Below are 19,994 nucleotides of genomic sequence, written 5' to 3'. Positions count from 1 at the left end.
AGTGACATCAGGCTCTTTTTAGTGACATGAAACCCCCTGTGGAGATAGACTATTCTGGTGTGAACACAAAAGTAAATACCTGCTTTGTGTTGGTTTCCAAGAGCCCAGATGCCCCTTTGGCCTTGGCAGTCAGTTTGAGTGGATGTCCTGCCACTTGTTGGTCCCCGTTGGGTGCTCTGCTGAACACCAGTGTTTCTCTCCTACCTCCTTTCTTTCAGTAACACCTTCCCTGGGAATCTGACTCTCTTACACACTGAGTCCCCAGTTCTGGAGCTCCAGGAGCGATCCTGTCCTAATCAGCCATAGCCAGATCTTACTTTGGCTCTTCTAAATTTCTCTGCTCACTTCAGTGTTCCACAGTTCTGTTTGTTTTCTTGTCAGGCCTAGGAGCCACACCACCGGCCACCCAGGGAGAACAGGAGCTATGATGAGGTAAACAAAGGCTGTCTTCCTCAACTCAGCCACACTGTCAGGAAACGGAGGCCCACTGTGCCAGTCCAATGCTGGGGGGAACAGGAGTGGTAGCTTGGAGATGTCAGTCTCTGTGGCATGGGCAGTGTGGGGTTACCCATGGGTGACAATGCAGAGACAACATGTTTGATTCTTTCTGTTTCTCTGAACTTATAAACACAGGTATTGTTTTGTTTTTGTTTTTTGAAACAGGGTTTCTCTGTGTAGCTTTGGAGCCTGTCCTGGCATTCACTCTGTATCCAAGGCTGGCCTTGAACTCACAAAGATCTGCCCACCCCTGCCTCCCGAGGGTGCTAGGATTAAAGGCATGTGCCAGTACTGCCTGGTTATAAACACTCTAGTATCCCTGGCCCTTTCTGTAACCTAGGGCACCAGACAGCAGAAATCCAGGGACCTTCGGAATCCATGAGCATACTGTAGGAGAGAGAATTAATATGATTTTTAGCTGATTCATTTTTGGAAGGAAATGGGAGTTAAGAGAAACTGTTTTAAGAATAATTTGGCCAGCAAGACAACTCAGGAGATAAAAGCACTTGTCCCACAGTCTTAAACACCAGAGGTTCTGCATTGTGGAAGGGTAGAAGTGATACCCAATGTAACAACCTCCATATGTGTGTTCTCTGTGCTTACACTCACACATCACACACACACACACACACACACACACACACACACACACACACTCAAAATAATAAACAAAATATGAAAAAGCATAGCTTGGGGAATTCTCCTTCATCCTTGCTGTCAACATCACGAGACACTGGAAATTCTGTGTCTGGGCAATGCAATGTCCAGCGACACAGTGAAGTCTTGTCCTGGCTGATGCCACAGTGTTGTCTGTAGTGGGATATTCACTTTGTCTCCTTCTGTGGCACTGACCACGCCCATTGGGGGGTGGAGCCATGGGCGGAAGTGACCTGTGGAAGGAGGTCGGAGGGGGCCAGGAAAGGCTCTCTCTTTCTGGCATGACTCGGACAGGAGAGGATCGGGTTGAATTTCCTGGTGTTCATCTGTCCAGGTTGTAAGTTATTTCTCCCTGAATAAACATCTATTAGGCCTATTTGTTTATCCTGATCCTTATTTACCGCAATAGTTGTCCACTCTGAACAGCCCCTGCTCCTGGCTAGCCACTGCTGACTCTTCCCTTTAGTCACTCCAGTGTTAGTGACTCACCCTGGATCATTCTTCCCTGCATTTTAGCTTCCTCCTTAGCCCAATCCTTAGAAATGCCCACAGAATCCTTGTGTGTGGCAATCCAAACTCTCGCGATCCAGACAAGCAAGAGATCAGGAAGAAACATAAAGCAGAACAGGTATTTTCCAGACCCTCTTCTATCATAAAATGGGTCACAAGGAAAAACAAACAAGCAAGCAAACAAACAAACAGAATCTCTGAGGTTTGTCTCTGGCAGGCAGAGGTAGAATTCCTTCCTTCTCAGTGGTGATTCATTTTTCAGGAGGACAGTGTGTTTTTATTGCCTGCAACATACATGGCTCTCTCCCCTCCTTAATTCGCAGCACCACACCTCCCACACAGTCTCCTTATTTATTTCAACTCAAAAGAACATGCTGTTCCCTACTCTTCGTGTTCCTATTAGAACGGCTTCCTGCCTTTGGACAGAGGTGGCTATTAATAAAGGGAAGATAACGAGCCCGTGGCCCAAGCCAAAGCTCACTTGAGGAAATAGAATGGACAGAGGAAAACAATTACATATGGAGAGATGCAAGGAGGGCTATCCCAGGGAGCCCATCACACAGACATTAAAAAATAAATTAGAATAGATATCCTATAATTTCTCAGAGAGAAGGGAAACAAATTGAAAAATCATCCCTTGTTCCTAATAGGTTGGATCTAAGAAATGGCCTCTTTCCTCTCATCTAGCTGTAAATCCCTTCCAAATGCCCCCTCATAAGTGTTCAGCAGCCAGGATCTGGAGGCCGTCATGGGGTCTCAGGTTAATGTGGACATTCACAACAGTTCTGCTTCAATGAGAGCTCGGTGATTCAGGCTGATTCCCAGGGTTCTTTCTGAGAACTGGGATACATAGGGTAAGCACCTCTTTCTAGTGCTGAATACTTAAGCCTCAATGCAACAGTGTTGGAGGATGGGGTTGCATTTGAGGTGACTGGGCATAAAGGGTAAAGTGATTGGGTTCATTCTGTTGCCCCAGGTGGGCTTAATGTTGAGGAGTGGGTTATGGGGGATGTCCTTCTGTATATATGTTTCTCTTATTGGATGATGAATAAAACACTGATTGGCCAATAGCCAGGCAGGAAGTATAGGCGGGACTATGAGACTAGGAGAATTCTGGGAAGAGAGGCAAAGAAAAGCTTCCAGAGAGAGATGCCACGCTGCGGAAGGAGTAACATGCCAGATTACGGGTAAGCCACAGCCTCATGGCAATAGATAGAATAATAGAAATGGGTTAATAATTAAGAGAGAGCTAGCCAATAAGAAGCTTAAGCAATCGGCCAAACAGGTTAATAATTAATATAGTGTCCGTATGTTTATTTGGGGCTAAATGGCTGCAGGACCAGGCAGAACTGAAACCTCTTCAAGTGGGCTCCTCTGGAAGAACAGGTCAGCATTCCTCTGTTGCCGCTCATGTGACAAGGAGTTCCTCACCAGAAGCTGGCACATTCAGCCTCCAGAACTCCGAGGAAATGAATCAGCTGGACCAGACCATGACAAATGCATCAATTTGGATGCTGATAGTAACTTGCCTAGTTGCCAATTGCTGACGGTGATGGATTCTATAATGTCTGGGTTCTTGCTAGCATCTGGATATAAAGTGTGCCTGCAAAAGGCTCCTGCACTTAAGACTTGGTCCCTGATGCAAACAGTGTTCTGTAGTTGGGCTATACTTTCGGTTGCCACCAGCTCCCAAATAAAGATATGGACACTTATTATTAGTTATGAATGCTCAGCCTTAGCTTAGGCTTGTCCCACTGACTCTTTTAATTTGATCTGTTTCTATTCAGGGATTTTTACCTTTCTTTCATTTTGGTATGTCTTTCATTTCTTTTCTCGGTGTTTGTCTGGCCTCTGGTATCTCTCTGAAATCTCTTTTTCTTTCTTCCCCAAGTCTGAATTTCCCCTCCTCCTTACTCTCCTCACCCAGAAGCCCCACCTATACCTCCTCCCTCGATATTGGCAATTCAGCTGTTTATTAGACCAATCAGGTACCTTAGGCAGGCAAGGTAAAAACAGCAACACATCTTTACATAATTAAACAAATGCGAACCATCTTACGTGGATAAATACGTATTCCACAACACAAACAAATGCAACACATCTTTACATAGTTAAACAAATGTGAACCATCTTACGTGGATAAATACGTATTCCACAACACAAACAAATGCAACACATCTTTACATAGTTAAACACATATTTTGAAACAGACAAATGCAATACATCTCTACGTAGTTAAAGGAAGGCAACACATCCTTGCATAGCTAAGTCAATATTTCACAACAAAGTTGAGATGTGGCATCTGAGGGAGTGATTGGATCGTGACCTGCTCGTTGATGGGTCATAACTGGATTGCAATGTTGTGAGTAGGGACTGGTGAAAGGAAGGTCATTGGAACGTGCCTTTTAGAGATGCATCTTATTCCCTTCCTCCACACTTTCTCTCTGTGCTGACTGTCCACCACACCACAGGGCTGGCTGCTTAGCCTCAGCATGAGTTACATCCATGGTGTCAACTTCACCTCAGGTTCATGTCAGCAGAATAAACAAACCACGAAAACCTCTCAAGACCAGCCCAGTCTACAAGAGCGAGTTCTAGGAAGGCTCCAAAGCCACACAGGGAAACCCTGTCTCGAGAAACATAAAACAAAGACAAGCCAAACCTCTGAAAGCATGAACATAAATAGCATTTTACCCCCTGAGTTAGTGTTCTCAGATATTTGTCCCAGTAACAGTAAGTCTGGCTAACACAACACTGCAGTCTACTTACTCATCAGGAGGAAGAGGATGAATCTACTGTGCAGACTCACTGGGAGGCTTGAGGGAATCAGTGCAACCAACAATACAGTGTCAAGCCCAGATCCTTGGGGCTGTTAGTTGCTGCTCTTATATTTAAAACTGTGGAGCGCTTGTATCTCATTTACAAAGCAGTATGACCTGGTGGAAACAATTCCGGAGCTAGACCCTGGGGGCTCTGCAGCCCAGTGTCCAGTCTGCCTGCTTGATCTGTGGGAGCACATGCCTATAATCTTCTGTATCCTATGCTGTAATCTGGAGGACAGAAAAGAAATGAGAGAGGGGGTGAGGGGAGAGAGAGAGAGAGAGAGAGAGAGAGAGGAAGAGAGAGAGGAAGAGAGAGAGAGGAAGAGAGAGGAAGAGAGAGGAAGAGGAAGAGAGAGAGAGGCGGAGGAAGAGAGAGGAAGGGAAAAGGAGAAATATTTTAACAAGAGAACTGCAAGAACCCATTAAAACTTCACGTCATCCACTTCTTGCCCCTGCACAGTTAGGCACACACACTGGGACTCTTTTCAGGTCACCATCTATTGGTTATTTCTCAGTTCCTGTGATAAAGTACCATGGCTAGGCAGTTTACAAAAGGAAGAATTTACTTTGACTTAATGGCCCAGAAGGGTATGAGTCCATCTCAGTAGGAAGGCCAGTTAAGGAGCAGCAGGCATGGCAACAGGAGCAGGGAGCTGAGCGAGCAGGCTGGAAGCAGGGTGAAACTTCATAATCTTTAAAAGTGGCGTACTTTCTCTAGCAAGGCTATATACATTTAGCCCCTCCCCCAAAATGTTCCACCAACTGGGGACCAAGGGTTCAAATACCTGAGCGTATGGGGGACATTCTCATTTAAACCAGTACGCCATCCTAGACAGCTACGATTTCTCACATGACTCAAGCCCTTTGTGTTCTGCCCCTCCCATAATCCTTCCACACCTCCTTCTCTTTAAACATTAGGCCCTGGTACAACTTCTGCTTATATGAAGTGTAAACATTGGCAGGGCCTTTTCTTTCTTAAGCTGTAGCATCTCCCTCTCATTTATGTATTTCCAGTACTTCCATTGTTCTTACAGACTATAAAGATTTGATTTTTATTAAGTTAATTAATAGGGTGGTATTCACAAGAACCAGCATCCCGTACAGCAAGGCAAAACAGTGCAAATAGCAGACATATGCTGGTGGTAAACACTATTCATCCACATGACTGTGAGAGCATCACAGAGATGATGGATGGATGGATGGATGGATGGATGGATGGATGGATGGATGGATGGATGGGGGATGAGTCAGGGAAGGAGAAAAACTGTAAACTTCCCCCCCTCCCGGTGCCCATTCCTCCTGCTTTTCCCAGGGACAAGTAGCAGCAGAGCGAGGAACAGATTTCCTTGTCTCCCCAACAGCCTCATGATGCCTGCTCTGGATATCTCCTGCCAACCTGGCAGTCAGCGGAGCCTTGTGTATGAGCCTGAGTGAGTATGATCTGTAATCACCTCCCAGGGAGCCATTTTTTTCTTCAGCATGTTTTCTCTGAAGTTCTCTCATACCCCACATGGAGTACATACGGTTCAGCAGCAGAGTGATTTATTGTTGGAGGAGTAATTATCAGAACTTCTTGTCAACACTGCTTTATTTCACCAAGGATGGGATAAGATGTATTTTGAGCAAAACAATTCCAAGATTCAAGTCCTGTGGAGAATTAGCTCATGAGTACAGGAGAGGAGACACCATGCCAGACTGGCATAGGGGTGTAAGCCTCGTAGAGGAACTAAACCACCGTACTCTACACAACCAGGCAGCTCTGCACTGCAGGGATTGGGGGGACATGCTGAGGGCAGATCAGCCATTCTTAGTGCTTTCCCTCAAGCAGGCAGAATGCAGAGTGAGGGCCAAGTGGGCTGGACATGCCTCTTTCTACTTTCTTGTTTTACTCACTATGCCAGCAACCCTAGGGCAGATGTTCTATCCCACCCCATTTACAGAAAGGGGGTCAATTCCTAGTAAATTATCCCAAAGGAACATTTGCTGATATTACAAAGATGTATAACTTTTCCAACCCCAACATCACTGTGGTACATAGTTGTCTCTCACCTGGAATTTATACCTTATGTAATTTATTTCACCACACCTGCTATGCTTAAGTGACATTCAATTGCTAAAGGATCTCTTCTCCACCTCTGCCCAGTTGGCCATTCCATATTTTGTTCACACTCTTCCACTGGCTTTATTCCTTTGTAGGCTTTATGATGCCAATCTATTTTTGCCTTCCTTTGTGTCCCATGCGGCCTTCCTACTAGTCTATAGCCTTCACTTCTCTGTCCTTAACCTCCAGTCACTTCAAAATTAGCTCCGCTAAAACAGGTTATGTCTAAGTTCAAACCGGTCCATGTCTGTTCATCACACTTCCGTGCATACCCTAAACTTCCCTGGTGTATGTATCTTAACCAATCAGTTGTCTGGATTAAAAAAAAAGTCTTGTTATGTATTTCATTTTATTGAATGATTCTGCCCTTTCTACTTAAAACTTTTATCTCCTTTTTATTATTAATTCTTTCAGAATTTCATATATCATATCATTTTGTTCTTATTCATTCTCCTTCCCCAGTTCCTCCTACACTCCCTCCATAGTCACTCAACTTTGTGTCTTTGTTTAAAAAGCCCAGTTCAGTTAGAGCTATGTACTCATCACTGCAGCATGTTGGACATAAGTGGCTATATCTTTAAAGAAAGGAAAGGAGACAATCCCCCGCCCAGCAGCTTGGACCCTCATGGAGAATCTACTACTCTACGCTGCTAAGAGAACATAGTATTAAATCCACTTCCAATGACTTGTCATTTTACCCGTTGATCAGTGGCTCTTTCAATGTGGTTAGTTTCCTCTCCTGAGAACCTTGAGCTTGTTGAAGAGTTGTCCTAATATTTCAGTTATGTCATTGTGATATATGTCATCCTTTGATTCAGTAATTAGAGAGAATAAGGTTTTGAGCCACTTACTAGACACTGCCAATCCAATGTCCAATTATGCCAATCTCTGGAATACATGAAATTTTAACTCCATGGCAAAGAAGCAGACAGTATCAACAAATAATGCTACATAGTGTCAGACAGTAGCATATTGTGTATTTCCTGTTTGATATTTGTCATCTAAGAAATACCACACTGGCAAACACAAATTTAAACTGGGACTCTATAGTAAACAAGAGAGTTCCAATAATCCAGAAAATGCAGAGCCCAGCGAGCTGAATGATGGAAGATCCTCACAGTTTGAAGCTCAGAATATGTGCATTTTCAATCCGATATGATGCCCAAATTACAAAATTAAACTTGATTCTCTTGGCAGGAAGACAAAAGAAGATGACTCAGATTCTGAAGACAGAAACATTATAACTTCCTACATTTCAGTGGAGCCACCAGCATTGTACAGCTAGTGTTTTTTTCGTAGATCCCAAGGCAACCCATATAGGAGCCAGCATCCTGACAAGGCCTCATTATAGAGTTCAGGTTTCAGGGTGCACCACCCTGCCCATGCCCTTCTAAAATTCTCAAAGAGCAAAATAATGAGGTTTACAGTTTAACAAGACCTATCCACCTTTAGGACGAAGTACTAAAAGGGCTCAGAGATGATTCGGTTTGGAAGACATCATTGGTTCACTCTTCAACAAATTCTTTTTGGCGGCTTATGCTGTTGAATGACAGGCTCAGTGCCAGGGGCAGAGTCCAAGCTAACTTGATTCACAATTTAATAGAAGACTTGGATTTAAGTAAGCAGATATCAAAGTAAGTATATATTCAGAAGCTGTGGTATGATGTTATAAACAAGGATTCTATGATGATATAAACAAGTATACATGTATGTAAGTTCCATTTTCATGAGTGATCAGGGCACAGCTTTATTGAGCAAATTATATTTATTCTGACACCAAGAGAATGAGGAGGACACTTGGCTATTCTTCTAAGAATAGCCTTCTAAGAGAGGGCAGGAATGTCTATGGGAAATCTGGTTCTCTATCAGGAAGAGCAAAGGCACTAGGGATGTGGAGAGACAGAGATTTGGGATGTCTTTGTGGAGAAGAATGGGGGGACTTGCTGCAATCTGTGGAGGAGCACACAAAGCTAGGGGATCATTCAGAAGGCTGGAGGGAGGGTTTGAGAGGAAAATCTGTAGGTTGTGATGGTGAACTGGGGATGAGATGTGGGAGCTGGAGTGGCATGGCATCTGGTTTTTTGCTTCAGGAAACTGGAAAGACAGAGGCAAGATACGTCAGGAGCTGGTGAATTCTTTGGTGCTGTGATGTCTGGAGAGAGGTGTCTGCAGCATGCTGGGAATGAGTTCAGTCACAGCGATGGTTGAGTTCATCTAGGCTTGAATGAAAGTGCTGCCCGTGGTTGTGGAGCACAGGACGTGGTGACCCTAAGATGCAAACCATCATTGTTTCATCCATCGCAAGCGAGAGGCACAGAGTGGAGGTGAATTGGCAGAGATGTCTTGCTGTCAGTTTTCACTCTTCAGTGAGCCAGCATCAATGGGCAATCTCAGGCTCATGTAACAACAAAACAATCATTTCCAAAAAATGAAGAGGAGGAGGAAGAGGAGGAGGAGGAAAAAAGTTGTTTTCTGACTCCATTCCATGCTTAGCTACTGAATTGGCTTCTGTGAATGGGTTCTGGTGAGTTAGTGGTGACTGGGACACTATAACACTGAATTGCAGCATCCCAAGTTCCTTATAGGCTTGTGGCCATCCATTCATTCTAGAAAGACACTGGAACACATTCACAGCACAGAAAGGGTTTCCCATGAAGCTACTGATGGGAGGACCTTTGGGCAATGGTCTAATAAGCTATTCATGGGAGATCCCTGTGGATGATGATCTAGCTTGAGAACAGTGACTGTTCCTGGGATAATGTGCTTACATAGCCCAATGTGAGAAAGAGGGCAGGCCTATGCTGTGTATGTATCGATTTCTTTCCTAATTAGTCTTTGTCTTGGTCTTGCACAGTGGTCCATTGTTATTGTTTTATGACTCAGTGAAACTTATCCACCAGATGCACTTTCCTGGGTCTGCTCATGGTGGTTGTTATCATCCTCTTGGGTTCAAAGATTGTTTTGATGATTTCATTATGCCTACAGACAAAGGAGAATTATTGAGAGATAATAGCCGATCACAGAGTTCCTTGGTTATGGCTAAAAACTCAGTAACATTCTTGGGAGAAGACAAAAATGTGCTAATGAGATTTTCTTTTTTGAAAAAAAGTTAAAAAATAAGGAAGATGAAAGAGTTCTTTGCAGAGAGGAAGTCAGGTGTTGGCTCTGTGTTTAATAGAGGGATGAGGAACAGCAGGTGGTTACCCGCCCAAGAGTCTACCTGAGTCCAGTGTTCTCAAACGTGACTGTTCTGGGTGTTCTGTTTTTCACTGGTGTGTCTTATACTTAAACAAAGAAAACTGGAAAACACATCTTTAAAGAAAGGTCAGGGTAAGAAGCGGTATTCAAGTATGAAGTCTCTGCAGCTCACTTCTTCAGAAGACTGCAGCTGTTGGTTCCACAACTGCTTGGTGACTAGTGGACAGGGCAACACTGGACATGCACATACAAGTGGGAGGAGAAAGCAGTAAAGACACCAGGCAAACAAAACGGGCAATGGGTAACGAGTTTTCCACGTATGTGTTCATCAGCCCTGGCATTTGACTTTCTTAGAGGTGTGTTAACGAGCTGGCAGACTTCTACTGCTCTGTGACACAGCAGAAGAGAAAAATACAACTCAAAGAATTATGCATTTATCTTTCCTTCATCTACTAGAGAGAGACAGTCACTCAGAGTGACTTCTCTGAAAACGTTTCCAAGAGGAAACGGCATGGTTAGAGGTTGACACAGATAAATTTGGAAGACTAGAAAAATGCCAAATCTGACACTCCATTTCAAGGTTGTCTGGACGAGTCAGAGTCCAAAAGATGGGCAGGTTATGTAAAGTAAGGTTAGTATGGAACCGAAGCATTTGTTGGTACTCGATACTGCTGGGTTCAGTTTCCATTGTACTCACCATCCTACTACTCAGGCTCTGGCCAGGCAGGGCTGCCTCAGTGCAGGATGTCTGCGATCTTCCTTCCCTCTACCAAAGGAGGAGTGTGGTGTCTTCTGCTGTTTTCATTTTGTCATCTGACTGTCAAGGACCAGAAGAGGAGGGTCTCTGCTCTGAGACTGTGAGCACAAACCTCACCTATCTTCTTTGAAGACTCTTGTGGCATTTATTGAGAGAATCAGAGAAAATGCAGGCACAGAGCCAGGTGCCATCTCAGGCTGTCCCCATGCTGTCTGCCTCATGAGGCAAGATAACAATTGCTGCTGCTTTTAGAGCATATTGTGGTATTCCATTTTTGGCAAGAATCTCTCCAGAGTCTCCAAAATAGTTTCATGAATCACCTTGTGGCTTTCCTCCACAAAGCAGTTCAAGCTCATCTCTCTTTCCGGTAACTGTAAGGCACAGCATTTGGGTATTTATCCTCTATGTATGGCTCCTAGACCCATTAATTTATGCACTTATTCATCCACTGCAGAAGCACAGTGTAAATCTGAGTGTGGTCTAAGTGCTTATGGAGGTCCCAGTAGACTGGACATGTGGGTTGTGTGTTCCTGTAGCTTGTAATCCACATGGCTAAGATTACATGTGAAACAACTTGAAAACTGGTATTTTTTTTTTTTTTTTTACATCTGTGCTAACATAGGTGACATTAGACAAGTGGTTTAAATCTTCTACGCCTCAGTAACCTAGGGGAAAATGAAGATTAAAAACATTTGTCATATACTTGTTGTACTGGATGGGAAGGCACCGTCTGGTCAATATCAGAGAGCAAAATGGAAAAAAAATGGGACACAGTGGTAGACCCTCTAATGCAATGTCAAGAGGGACTAATGAGCTACTCAAGATACCTGTTCATCAGCGTGCACCCTGCCCTTCAATGAGCTGTATGTCCTCATAGGTACCTGTGTACCCCTCAAATGAACACCCAGGAGAGATGCGGCCGTGAGTTTGGAGAACCCAATAGGACATTGTGAAACACACAGGCAGGTGGATTGGCTGTGTTGAGTGGTCTTTGCCCTTGGTAGGTTTTTTTTTTTTTTTTTTTTAAAGCTCATTTATTTAATAGACATTCATTGAGCACTCATTGTGTCCTGAATCCAGCATGTTCTTCCCAGAGTGCAAACAAGCATGGAAATCTGAGTTCTGCATCTCTCAGAGGCATCACTTGCTTAGAAGATGGATTCACATGTGGTATAAATCACAGGCAGGTTTGGAGTGAGTAAGTGGCCTGGGACACAAAACTTTGGACTTTGCCTTGGGGTGTGAGTGGCATGTGCTTTCATAGTTTTCTAAAGCCAAAATTTGTAACAAACAAACAAACAAAAAACTTGTATTTGGCCTTGAAGGGGGAGTGCTGCTAGCCCCAAGTATGTGAGAGAGCTGCTGCTCACTGAGCTTTCAAGTATGGTTATGCATAGATGCTATGAAACTATTTTGATGCTTCACAGTTTACTTAGAAACAAGTACAAGAGTCTTAGAATCATGGCCTGCCATGCTCATAAACTATGGGCTAAACCATGAGACCCGTAATATTCATTGCATATGTTTTCCTTTTGAGGCAGAAGACAGAGACTTACTACTTATCAGACTGGCCTTGAACTGACTGTATGATTTTTCTGCTGGCCTCAAACTCCTTGTGTATCCCAGGCTAGTTTCAGATTCTCCTTCCCAACCTTTTCAAGCACTTGAACTGTAGGCATGCTCCATCAAGCCTGACTAACATTTACCTTTAATTTAGTTTGATGTGTGTTGTTGCTATGAACCTACATTTCCTACAATGGATTTATAAATGAATTTATGTTTTGGTCCAGTTAGACTGTCTTAAAACTTTCCTGAGAATGACCCATCATCTGAGTGGCTGTCGTAAAATTTCCACTGGGTGGTTCTTAAAATTTCAGATATTAAAGCCTTGCTCTCTTTATCTATAAAACCAGGATGAAACAGTATCCTTCCCTCTTAGGGTTGAAGTAAAGAATTAAAGGGTATGATGTATGTGAATACATAAATGATGTTTTAAAAGCACTTAAAAGGGTGGCTGGCATACCTTTTCAGTATTAATTATGGGTTTTAATGTTCATTTTGAATTACAGTCTCATTTAAAGTCCATGATGAGTTATTTTGAAAGAAGTCTTTAACACAAAAGGGGCCTCTAGGTTTAATGGTGAGGTGTGAACATATTTTCTAGTAAATAATACCATCATTTTGTGTTTGCCATGGCCTTTTGCCAGTGCATCACTCCAGGTGGTGACTTCAGCCATCCACCTACTGTGGTGAATGAGAAGTTCACAGTTCCGGCACAGGGTTCGATTCAGCTTGACTATGCTCTTGCTAGACTTCTGTGTTTAAACTACTATGAGATTCCAGTGAAGTCGACTTTTAGAGGGTTTAGGTTCAGATTTTACAGATACTGATGTAGTTCTTAGACTGATGGGGATTTTAGTTTTAAAAAACTAAACATACATAAAAAACAGCATACATGGAGTATCTTATCAACAACAAAAACTTATTTCTTATACTTCTATGCCTGGGAAGTTCAAGATCAAGGTGACAGCAGGTTTGGTGTCTGGTGATGGACCACTTCCTGGTTCATAAGCAAGCATCCTTAATGTGTTCTCATGTGGTAGAAAAGACAAGCTAACTTTGTAGGGTCTGTTTAGTGAGAGCACTAGTCCTTTCCATGATGCCTCCTCATGACTGATGCATTTATCTAATTATTTTTTGCCAATAAAAAATTGGGAGTCAGATATTGGATGTAGAAGCTACCAGTGACCTCCTATCTCTTCCGTTCATTCATTCAAAAGGGCTGAGATCTTCTCTCAGACCCACCTTACTACTTCCTATTTCCTATCTATCCTCAGTCCTCCAAAACCTCTATGGTTAATTTTGGTCAGCTAGAGGCTAGCTCTGCCCTCTGACTCGAAGCAAACTTTACTGTCAGATGCAATATCACACAACACATGACCTAACGACCTCTTGAAGGCCCTTCTTCCTAATACCATGACCTTGGAAGTTAAATTTCAACTGACTCAGAGAGAACATAAACACTCAGTTTAAGAACACACACTGCTCTAAGAGTTCATGGTCTCATGTCATCCTTGTGATCCAGATAATAGAACTTTTAAAAGATCATAATTATAACAAGAACATAACATTCTTGTTAAACTTGGATGGGGCTTGAAATTCTTTATTTTGAGAATTTAAGAGAAAAGATGTTCAGAGTACTTTGTCAAGGCTTTTGAAATAATATTCAAGAATCATTGGATAATAAAACACCCTCAAATAAAAATTTGCTGCTTCACTAGGTGGAGCTATGTAACCCTGCAGAAGAAGGGGAGGAAGGATTGTGGGAGCAAGAAGGGTCAAGGACATCAAGGGAACAAGACCACAGAATCAACTAAGCAGGGCTCATGGGGGCTCACAGACTGAAGTGACAGACACAGAGCCTGTATGGGTCTGAGCTAGGTCCTCTGCAGATTCCTTATGGTCCTGTAGCTTGGTGATCTTGTGGGACACTCAACAATGGGGGTAGGGGTGTCTCTGACTCTTACCTTTCCCTCCTACTTCCTACTGGGTTTCTACATCCTTTTTTTTTTTTTTTTTGAAATCAGAAGAGGAATTGATCTCCCAGAGAGGGGAGGTGTAGGGAGGGGCTGGGAGGAGTGAAGGGGAGGGCAAATTGCAGTCGGGGTGCAATGTGTGAGAGAAGAATAAAAGTGTAGAAAAGAGAATGTGCTGTTTATAAATGACACAGTGTTCAACCCTTACTCCTACTCACAGTGAGGGTGTCTCTATGGCAGGGAGATAGGTGTTTAGAGATGAATTTCTAAATGCTACTGAAGGGAATGGAAGAAGCCAAAGACCAGAAGAAGAATTAGCAGAGAGGAACCTGGAATAAGTTCTTGACTCCTGCCATTTTTTTTTTTTTTTTTTTTTTTTTTTTGCATTTTTACAGTGGCAGACAAGACAAGCATCAGGCATAGAACTGGCTAGATAAAAGCTAAAGTACAAACACGAGGTAAAAAAAAGGTCAGGGAGGAGACGCCGACTACCCAAATGCACACTGTGAACTCATCCATGACCTAGTAGCTTAGGTTTCAGGAGACTGTAGTCAGTACTTCAGAACTACAAACACTACACATAGAGAAGAGTGAACTCCCAGGTCTATGCAGTTTGGCTCTTTTTTTTTTTTCAATAACTAAAACCATCTAATCAGTTTTAGTGCATGTTGACTAGGACACTTATGAAATGAGGGCAGCCATCTTAATTGTCACTCATAAATTCTGTTCTGAGTTAGTTATAAAAAAATCTAAGGTGACTTTAAAATTTCAAATTTGGCAAGCATAGTGGTACAGGGCAGTAATCCTGGTGCTAGTGAGACCCTTGCAGGAGGATCTGAAGTCCAAGAGCAGCCTGGGCTGCAGGGCGAGACCTTGTCTCAAAAGAATGAAAAAATATTCTCGGCGATGCATTTTGGCTGAGATGTGGGAAGCCATAAATTTCTACATGTTCACTTTGCTCCTGATACTGTAATTGGGGATGATTTTATTATCTTGCCTAAGATTTTTCAACAAATAATCTTAATTGACATTCAGTATCTATCTTCTGGTAGAAATGTGCCAAATTTGGAAGGAAATGCAAGGGTTGTTAAAGGTGCTATCTTAATATACCTCCATGAAAATATCTGCATGTATATTTTTCTCCCCAGCCGATGTTTCATTGGTTTGAGACATAGTAGAGCTACCTCAGCTTTCTCCGGCTTTTAGCTAGGGCTTAGGCATCATTCAGCGTTGCTAAGACTCTTAGTTTCACATTCAGCTTTTTGGTCTCTTTTGAAGGTACCATTCACTATTTACTTATTATTTCTGTGAATGAGTGAAATGGTTAGAGGTGGGATGTGGTCCCTTGAGCAGCAGCCATCAGGCCTTTCCTGGCCGACTGTCTTCAGCAAACTGCCCCTTCTTTGGCAGCTGTCCAGCCTGCCTCCCGGGCAGGCCTGGCTGATTTAGGCATCTTACCACCACTTTGAGTGTATCCCAGCAGTTGCAGATCACCTTGACCACTATGCTTGCTTTAGGTAATGCTTGTTCTAGTCATGTCTATTCCAGCCAACCCGTGCAGTCTTAGCATGTGTCACCCCCCAGGACATGCCTTTTGTACTCTAAATGACCCTTAAACTATTCTGTCAGGCCAAGAAGGGTGCACTTCTCTTGGCAGCTCTGCATGGAGTTTGTAATGCTAGGCATGCATATTGATCAATATGTAATACCTACAGTTGATAACACTGGAGGAAATGCAGTGATGCATGCAAATTAAAATGTTGTACTTGCCCCTCCCCCCCCCCACACCTTTTCGACTTATATAACCAGAGTGTTTAGCTTGTTTTTCAAGTCGTCCAGGAGACTTCCTTCTCTGTTGTGCTTAGTGTTGTGACATTGACCCAAGAGAAGAGTCCTAAACAGTCTATTGTGAACAGTCTATTCTACTTCTGACATCCATTATGATACATAGATAGTATCATGAACAGGACACAGCAGCAGCCGAGGCAACACAAAGGCAGTTGGGGAACTGCTGAATGCTACGAGGGTAAAGATGGCAAAGGCTGATAAAAGGAGGGAGAAGGTAACTGAGGATGGGGTGCCAAGACAGCAGAAGACAGGAGACTTGCAGAACTAAAGATGAATGATGAGCCAAATTCCAGAGGGCTACTGTGCCCTATAGGTCAAGGGTCCCAAAGTCTGAGAAATGAAACAGGAGCCATTGCAAGGGTTGGAGGGTCCTGCAAACTGCAACACTGTTCATTGTTAAGAGCCACGAGTCCTGAGACCCAAGACTTGGGAACATCACACCAGCTGGCATTGATTACTAACCACTGCTTAGGGCCAAGATTTCATTAGCTAGGGCTGGGTGCCAGTCCACTGGAAATCAGAACTCAGAGCATCAAGCCTTTGTCTTGAGAACATGAAGCGCTGGCTCCCAGTGCCTGAGACATAAGTTTCTAATATTTAGGGACTGGAACCACAAGCTCCCAAGTCTGTCAGCTCAGTCCATTATGCTTAATAGTCAAGATACTAGGAAATACTCTATTCTATGTTAATAGAATAGATGGACCCCATGCACAAGCTTTCCTTTCTTAGAAAAAAATCTTGATAATGTTCTGTAACTAGCTGAAAATTTGCTGTCAGAAATATTGAAGTTATCACATCTCAGATGAAAGACTGGTATTTTCTGTCTACTCTAGCATCTTTCACATGGATAATCATAATGGAAGAATGGTGGAGGCAATTTGATATTATTCAAAAGAGAAGTCTGGAAAAAAGTTCTACAAATAAAACATTCATTGTACAGGTGGTCAAATATGCTCTCTGCCTGCATTTTATCTGCAGTAGGAAAAGTGTGTAAAATTGCATGGTATCACAGCTGTGATGGTTGGAAGACAATGCTGTGTTTGGATTTTATTTCTAAAGATTGCAAGAAACCCCTAGAAATGGAGACTATAAGAAAATGGTCAAAAAAAAAAAAAAAAAAAAAAAAAAAAAAAAGAAAGGAAGGAAGAAAGAAAGAAAGAAAGAAAAAGAAAAAAAAGGACTCTATATATTTCACTTCAAAGTTTGTGCTATCCAAGGAAATGCTTCCATGTCTTTAAGGGACTCATAAATTCTAGGCTTTCCCCCTAAAGCAGAAAGAATGACGTTTCCCCATTACTTATGGATGCCAGTCCAACAGTACCACATAGAGGGCAGAACAAAACTGTTCAATCCAACCCACCTTGACTTAGAGAAGTGCTTACCACAGCGCAACTCAAAGTAAATGAAAGTTTCCTTGTAACAAGATGAGGTACACACACACACACACACACACACACACACACACACACACACATTGAATATGTATTCTTCACTTTGTTTCATGTCTTATCATTACATTGGAAAAGCAATCTGTACTATGTTTGATGATGAACAATAGAATAGGTGACTTCTATAGCCATCATTATAAAAATGTTGTGGATATGTAAAAAATGTAAATTACAGAAAATTCGATCAGACCTCTATACCTTAGTAATTCAATATTTTCAGATATGATTAACTCCCTGGAAACCCTATCAGTAGCCAATGAAAGTATTCATAGGAACAAGAGAAAAATTAAATAAGCTATTTTGTTACAAAATGATCATATAAAAATGGTAGCTGCTTTACTTATAACCTAGTATAAAACATTTCAGACATAATTAACAGTATTAGAAAACTATGAACATGCTTTTGGGTCACCGTCTTGGTTAAGAAGCCAAATACTGCCAATGCAGTCGAAAATCTCCACATTTTTTTGTTCTTGATCACTTTCCTTCCTCAGAGGTAATCACTGTCATAAAGGTTGTTTTTCATGCTATTCTTAATGATTTTCTTAAGTATCTGTTTGGATTTCATATCCCCTAAAGTCCCTTGTGGTTTGTGTAAAGCTCCATGGAAACAGCATCCTATTGAAAGAGTGCTGTCTTAGCTTATTTGCTGCAGTCAGAATCATGTTTGTAGGATCCTGCTCAAAGGGGCACAAAGGGTGTGGGGTACTCTAGCACATCTTCTTGCTATGGACTACTCCAGACATAAATAAAACCTTGCCTATTATGTCATGTGCTGCCATTAACATTCATGTGCAAACATTGCCTTTTCACAAATGTGAGCATTTTCCCACCCCTAGACTGAGAAACACTTCAGGGGAAAAAATATGAACAAAGACTCTTGTAAGTAGTGATGCGTTTTCATTATGTACAGAGATTGAATTGAAAAGATAAAATTTATTTAATATTAATTATCTCATAAACATTTCCTCCTATGTATTTTTAAGGAATACGTGGTGATGGAAGATGTCATTCTGTGAAAATGTTTCTCTTGTTGGTTAATGAATAACTGTTGGCCAATAAGAAAGCAAGATAGGCAAGACTAGGAGACAAGGAGGATTTGGGGACTAGTAGGGAGGAGATTCAAAATGTAGGGACTTGAGAAGAACTCTGGACCCTCTCTCTGGTAAGATAAGAACATGTGGAAATACTTAGATTGATAGAAATGGATTAATATTTAAGGCAGAGCTAGCCAATAAAAAATGCAAGTAACAGGCCAACAACTTTATATCTAATACAGCATCTCAGTGTGTTATTTGGGGCTGATATGGCTGTGGGACCAGGCTGACAGGAAAACTACTCGTAACAAAATGGTGCCTGCAACATGGGTACTTTAGAACTTCCACTTAAAACGTAACAAAGCTTAAGAAAGGATTTCCAAAACAAAATAACAGAGACAAACAAGTCTTGGTAGCACATTTTTCTCAGTTGGTCTCTGTTTTGCTAGGGACAAGCAGAGATTTGCTTGGCTCCTTTAAGAGAGGTTTCCTAACTCAACATAAAGATGGATTCAGATAAAGAAAAGCCTCTAAAGATTTACAGTGTGTTTTAAAATATAATATATATGTAGGCTTGGGAGATAAAAAGAAACAGGATAAAGTGGTTAAAAAAAAAAGAAGAGTAACTGGGTGTGGTGGTACACACCTTTAATTCTAGCACTTGGGAGGCAGAGGCAAACAGATCTCTGTGATTTCAAAGGGAACCTGGTATACAGAGTTGATCCCAAGACAGATAAAAGTTACACAGAGAAACCCTGTCTCAAAAAATGAAAAAAATAAAAGTAGAAAAAATAGAGTAATAAAAAAGCCACTTAAACTGGAAAATACAGAGTCTGGATACTATATGCTATTGTGTTGTCTTTGAATTGCTCAATTGCTAAGGAAGAAATAATTGCTAAAATACACTGGCTTATCAATACTGCTAAATTCATCCAATTTATATATTTTAAAAATGCTTTGACTTCAAAATTTAAGAATAAGGACAGGTTACTGGGGAAAATAATTTCTATTTTTGTTTCCACAGAAAATAAAAAGCTATGGATTCCTTCCAGACTAACATGGTTTGATCAACCAAGACTCCCTGAAACAGTGTCCCAGGTGACCCAACATTCAAAACAGCTGGGACAAGGCAGCCTTGCAGACCACTACAACCAGGATTTCTACATCTTCTTAGTATCCCCATGACAGTGCCCCTACCAGCAGGAAGCAGTTTGGAATGAACGATGCCCAAATTCCCAAATATTGCTTATAAATGTTTGCTTTCATTTAAATGGCTTGGTTATAAATAATCACAACCAATCTCTTTTTAAGGTAAAAAGGGGATTATGATATAGAAATGAATACTTTGTTTTGGAATAGATTTTCATTTATTGATACAAATTTAAGGTCAATTTGTGATAAGTATATTTTTCCTCTTGTTTAGTATTGTGTTTATATAGCTCATTTAAAAATGTAATGTGTAATTTAGTACAGATGTTAATCAAAACTTAAAGTTAGTTAGGTTTTCAAAATATATTTGAGATGGATAGGCATTCTTCAAACGTTTCAAAGACCTACAGAATATGACATTTAAAATGATTTA

Source organism: Phodopus roborovskii, unplaced genomic scaffold (assembly GCF_943737965.1).
Source record: "Phodopus roborovskii unplaced genomic scaffold, PHOROB, whole genome shotgun sequence".
Taxonomy (NCBI): Eukaryota; Metazoa; Chordata; class Mammalia; order Rodentia; family Cricetidae; genus Phodopus; species Phodopus roborovskii.
This window is presented reverse-complemented; position numbering follows the sequence as displayed.